Source organism: Carcharhinus amblyrhynchos, chromosome 12, assembly GCF_965287045.1.
Source record: "Carcharhinus amblyrhynchos chromosome 12, sCarAmb.v2.hapA, whole genome shotgun sequence".
Taxonomy (NCBI): domain Eukaryota; kingdom Metazoa; phylum Chordata; class Chondrichthyes; order Carcharhiniformes; family Carcharhinidae; genus Carcharhinus; species Carcharhinus amblyrhynchos.
This window is the reverse complement of record NC_137335.1, coordinates 20,186,816-20,192,710: the sequence shown is the minus strand read 5'-3', so window position 1 is coordinate 20,192,710 and position 5,895 is coordinate 20,186,816. Positions and strand designations below refer to the sequence as shown.

Sequence of the window (5,895 nt, the reverse complement as noted above, 5' to 3'; positions counted from 1 at the left end):
TATGTTCTTATGTTCTTATTGGGAAGGCACAGCATGGATTCATGGAGGGAAGGTCATGTTTGACTAATTTGGTGGAATTCTTTGAGAACATTACATGTGCGATGGACAATGGGGAACCTGTGGATGTGGTGTATCTGGATTTCCAAAAGGCATTTGACAAGGTGCTGCACCAAAGGGTGCTGCATAACGTAAAGGTGCACGGAGTTATAGGTAATGTGTTAGCATGGATAGAGGATGGTTAACTAACAGAAAACGAAGAGTGGAGGTATATGAGTGTTTTTCTGGTTGGTGATCAGTGACTAGTGGTGTGCCTCAGGGATTAGTGTTGGGAACGTTATTGTTTATGATTTACATAGATGATTTGGAGTTAGGGACCAAGTGTAGTGTCAATGTTCGCAGATGACACTAAGATGAGTGGTGGATCAAAGTGTGTAGAGGACACTAACCTCTGCAAAGGGATATAGATAGTTTCAATGAGTGGGCAAGGGTCTGGCAGATGGACTACAATATTGGTAAATGTGAGGTCATCCATTTTGGTAGGAATAACAGCAAAATGCACTATTATTTATATGGTAAAAGATTGCAGAGAGACCTGGTTAACATTGTGCAAGAATCACAAAAGGTTGGTATGCAGGTGCAGCATGTAATTAAGAAGGCAAATGAAACTCTGTCCTTCATAGCCAGAGGGATGGAGTTTAAAAACAGCGAAGTTATGTTGCAGCTGTATAAGATGCTGGTGAGGCCACATCTGGAGTACTGTGTACAGCTTGATCTCCTTACTTGAGAAAGGATATACTGGCACTGGAGGAGGTGCAGAGGAGATTCACCACGTTGATTCTAAAATTGGGAGGGTTGGCTTATGAGGCGAGACTGAGTACACTGGCATTATACTCATTGGAATTCAGAAGAATGAGGGGAGATCTTACAAACATGTGTAAGATTATGAAGGGACTACATAAGATGGAAGCAAGGAAATTGTTTCCACTGGCAGGCGAAATTAGAACTAGGGGGCTTGGACTCAAAATAAGGCAGAGTAGATTTAGGATTGAGTTGAGGAGGAACTTCTTCACCCAAATGGTTGTGAATCAGTGGAATTCCCTGTCCAATGAAGCAGTTCAGGCTATCTCATTTAATATTTTTAAGGCAAGGATAGATACATTTTTGAACAGTAAAGAAATTAAGGGTTATGGTGAGCGGGCAGGCAAGTGGAGCTGAGTCCACGAAAGGATCAGTCATAATCTTATTGAATGCTGGGGCAGGCTGAAGGGGCCAGATGGCCTACTCCTGCTCCTAGTTCTTACGTTCTTGTGTTCTTATGTTCTTAAGCTAAACTCTCAGTGTACCCAATTGGGTGCAGAGTGTGGTGACTCGGGGATTTTCACAGTAATTCATTGCAGTGTTAATGTAAGCCTACTTGTGACATTAATAAATGAACATAAACAAACAAACAATTGGTGTCAGAGTCACATTCTTCCAGCCAATCTTGCTCTCAAATGTTGCTGCTCCTGGTTATCAGTCAAACAGCCCAAGGGGGCTTGATACAATTTCCAGCCCATTGGCATACGATGGCTGAATTGTCTTACACAGCAACATTTCCCCGCTGTGTCTCTGCGGCAGCTGCCCCAAGCTTTAGTGTGTGCCTCAGCATGTAGTTCTGGACCTTGGAATGTGTCAGTCTGCAACACTTGTTTGAGGACAACTTCTTGCACGGGAAGACCAACAAGCTTCAGGCAGACCAAAGAGCATCTTTCACAGAAAACCTTTGATGATTCTCCAGCAGCAGATGACGTTTGTGTCAGTGTGTGTTCCTGGGAACAGTCCGTAGAGCACAGAGACCTGTGTCACAGAGCTGCTCAGGATGAACCATGACAAATACCACCTCCTCTTTCTTCAGACTTTCTTTGTAAAGGCGCAAGGAGGTGGGCAGTGGTCTCTTCCCCACCACAGTCACCTCAAGGGCAACGTAGGGATGAGGTGAGGCTTCGAGTGTGCAGGAAGGATCTGATGTGTGAACCTTTCTCAAGCTGGGCCTTGGTACTTGTTTGAAAGTTCTGAGTGATGAGGCATTTTGTCAAATGACTGACAGTCTGCTCAGGGAACCATCACCAGGATACATCTCCTTTTAGCAGAGGGCCTCGAGGACATTATGTACAGATCACGAAATGGACGTGGTCAAAGGTGCCTTTTCCTTAACTTTTCCACAAGGAATAGGTGGTAAGGTGTAGGGATCATGAATAAAAATATGACTAACTGAGTATGCCAGTTTTAAAATAATTGATAAAAATATGAAAGTAGAGAAAGGCAACTATTTGGCCCATCATACCAGTTGTAATAAATACCAATATCTGACCAAGTTATTACATTAGGCAAAATGTGATGAAACATTCCAACCTCAGATTACTGTACTACATAAGTCATAGAGGTTTACAGCATGGAAACAGGCCCTTCGGCCCAACTTGTCCATGCTGTCCAGTTTTTACCATTAAGTGCCAATTGCTCATGCTTGGCCCATGTCCCTCTATAGCAATCCTACCCATGCAACTGTCTAAATGCTTTTTAAAAGACAACATTGTACCCGCCTCTACTACTGTCTCTGGTGGCTCATTCCAGACATTTTCTGTGTGAAAAAATTGCCCCTCTGGACCATTTTGTAACTGTCCCCTCTCACCTTAAGTCTATGCCCTCTAGTTTTAAACTCCCCTACGTTTGGGAAAATAATTACATTATCTATGCCCCTTATTATTTTATAGACTTCTAAGATCACCCCTAAGCCTCCTATGCTCCAGGGAATAAAGGTCCCAGTTTATCCAATCTGTCCTTATAACTCAAAGCATCAAGTCCCAGTAGCATCCTAGTAAATCTCTTCTGCACTCTTTCTAGCTTAATAATACACTTTCTATTATAGGATGACCAGAGCTGGACACAGTATTCCAAGTTTGGTCTTATCAATGTCCTGTACAATTTCAACAAGGTGTCCCAACTCCTATATTCAATGTTCTGACTAATGAAACCAAGCATGCCAAATACCATCTTCACCACCATGTCCACCTGTGATTCCACTTTCAAGGAGCCATGAACCTGTACCCCTAGATCTCTTTGTTCTATAACTCTCCTCAGTGCCCTCCCATTAACTGAATAAGTCCTGCCTTGGTTTGCGCTATTAAAATGTATCACTTTGCATTGGTCTAAATTAAACTCTATCTGCCATTTTAATTTTTGGACCGGACCTATCATTCTCTATAGCTATCTTAAAACTAATGGAATTATAGTCACTGGTCCCAGGTCCCAAAGTGATCCCTCAGTAACACTTCTGCTACCTGCCCTTCCTTATTTCCCAAAGTCAGGTCTTACCCCCTTTCTACTCAAGCCTCCACATAAAGAACATAAGAAATAGGAGCAGGAGTAGGCCAACTAGCCCTTCGAGCCTGCCCCGCCATTCAATAAGATCATGGCTGATCTGTCGTGGCTCAGTTCCACATTCCCGCCCTCTCCCCATAACCCTTAATCCCCTCTCTTATCAAAAACCCATCAACCCGCGTCTTAAAAATATTTAGCGAGGTAGCCTCCACCACTTCAACGGGCAGAGAATTCCAGAGATTCACCACCCTTTGAATGAAGAAGTTCCTCCTCAACTCCGTTCTAAACCACCCCCCCCCTTTATCTTGAGGCTGTGCCCCCTAGTCCTACTATCCTTTCTGAGCGGGAAGAGTCTCTCCACCTCTATCCTATCCATCCCATTCATCATCTTATACGGCTCAATGAGATCTCCCCTCATTCTTCTAAACTCTAACGAGTACAAGCCTAATTTATTCAGCCTCTCCTCATCGCTCAACCCCCTCAACTCCGGCATCGGCCTAGTAAACCTCCTCTGCACTCCCTCCAAGGCCAAAATATCCTTGCGTAAGTACGGCGCCCAAAACTGCACACAGTACTCCAGCTGTGGCCTCACCAATGCCCTATACAGCCGCAGCAAGACCTCCCTACTTTTATATTCAATCCCCCTCGCGATGAAGGCCAGCATCCCATTCGCCTTCCTGACCACCTGCTGCACCTGCAAGCTGGGATTTTGCAACTCATGCACAAGGACCCCGAGGTCCCTCTGCACCGTCGCCTGCTGCAGTTTTTCTCCACGTAAGTAATAATCTTTCCTACCATTATTCCTACCAAAGTGGACCACCTCGCACTTGCCAACATTAAATTCCATTTGCCATTTCCTGGCCCATTCGCCCAGCCTATCTAGATCCTTCTGTAGACTCTCCACACCCTCCGCACAATTTGCCTTTCCACCAATCTTGGTGTCATCAGCAAATTTCGACACCCTACACTCAGTTCCCTCCTCCAGATCATCTATGTAAATGGTAAATAGCTGAGGCCCCAGCACCGACCCCTGGGGCACTCCACTAGTCACCATCCGCCAATCCAAATAGCACCCATTGACCACCACTCTCTGCCTCCTATTTGACATCCAGTCCTCTATCCACGCTAACACTCTACCCCCAATTCTATGCCCCCTGACCTTCTGCAATAACCTCTTGTGAGGTACCTTGTCAAACGCCTTCTGAAAATCAAGAAAGACCACATCCACCGGCTCTCCTCTATCCACATCCTCATAGAACTCCAGTAAATTTGTCAGACACGGCTTCCCTTTAACGAAACCTGCGTCTGCTCTATCAAGCAATTCCCCTCAAGATGCCTTGCTATTTCCTCCTTGATGACGGATTCTAACATTTTACCTACAACAGACATTAAACTAACCGGCCTATAATTCCCTGCCTTTTGCCTGGCACCCTTCTTAAACAACAGCGTAACATTAGCTGTTTTCCAATCTTCTGGCACTTCCCCGGAATCCAGCGACGTCTGGAAAATAACCACCAAGGCATCCACTATCACCTCTGCCATTTCTTTCAGAACCCTCGGATGCATTCCATCTGGTCCTGGGGACTTGTCCACAATCAGCCCCCTCCAGTCTGTCGACCACCGCCTCTCTAGTAACAGTAATGTCATTAAGACCCTCCAGACCTACCACCTTTCCATCTGGCAAATTAATGTTCACTAGAACATCAGCATAATCCGTAAAGCATTCAAAACAACACCCGGAGTAAACCACACCACTGGAAAAGACTCAAGCATTACACATTGTTCTATTATTTACGTTAAATGGAGCCCTACTTACAGCAGGGCATCAAAAAAATTAGTCAAATCTCTGAATGTTCCTCTCCACGGAAATCTTTAGTAAAAGGCGAAAGATTTATACGATCTGAAGAGAAACCAGAGTACATTAAAAAAAACAGCAATCCGACCTTCTATCCACTGCACACCTAGCTCTTTAACATCGCTGTGAGTGAACACCCCAACAATTAATATCGACACTAGAAAAAGACAATATCAAACATATATTTCCTAGAAACAATTATCTAAAACTATTAATATCCTATGAAACGAGCAATAACTATTGAGTTGTGGCACTATATTTCAGTTATGCAGATGAGTGAGTAACGCCTGGCTGACAGCTTCCCACGGAAGAACAACTTGCGGTTGTGGCCGCTGTGTCGTTCGGTGCGTTACCAAATCATTGTTTAAATCGCAAACTCCGGTGAAAAGTGAAGGAGAGGAAATCCGATATTTGGTGTAGTGAGCGACAACAACTTCTGGGTAAAGAGGAGAGTTCGCTTGGGAATGTGAAATTAAATGGAAAGTGATAGGAATTCTGAGTAGGTGTGCATGCGAAAAACAGGATTAGAGTTTCCTGTCTGTACAATACGGAAATCCACAAGTTGCTGTCAGTGATTCTACCCTTCTCCAGAGAGTGGTGTATTGTTGATGTAGAGAAAAGTTCACGAGAACTTTCACTTTTATGGTGCCAATCTGGTAAATTACCTTGAAAATGTTGCACAG

General features: G+C 44.3%; 1 non-coding gene across 1 annotated transcript; it reads right to left on the bottom strand.

The window, feature by feature from the left end:
• Positions 1-5,161: 5,161 nt before the first annotated feature.
• Positions 5,162-5,277, bottom strand: LOC145351233 (U5 spliceosomal RNA). The gene has a single exon (XR_013888354.1). It is a non-coding gene; the product is annotated as a U5 spliceosomal RNA (small nuclear RNA).
• Positions 5,278-5,895: the final 618 nt, after the last annotated feature.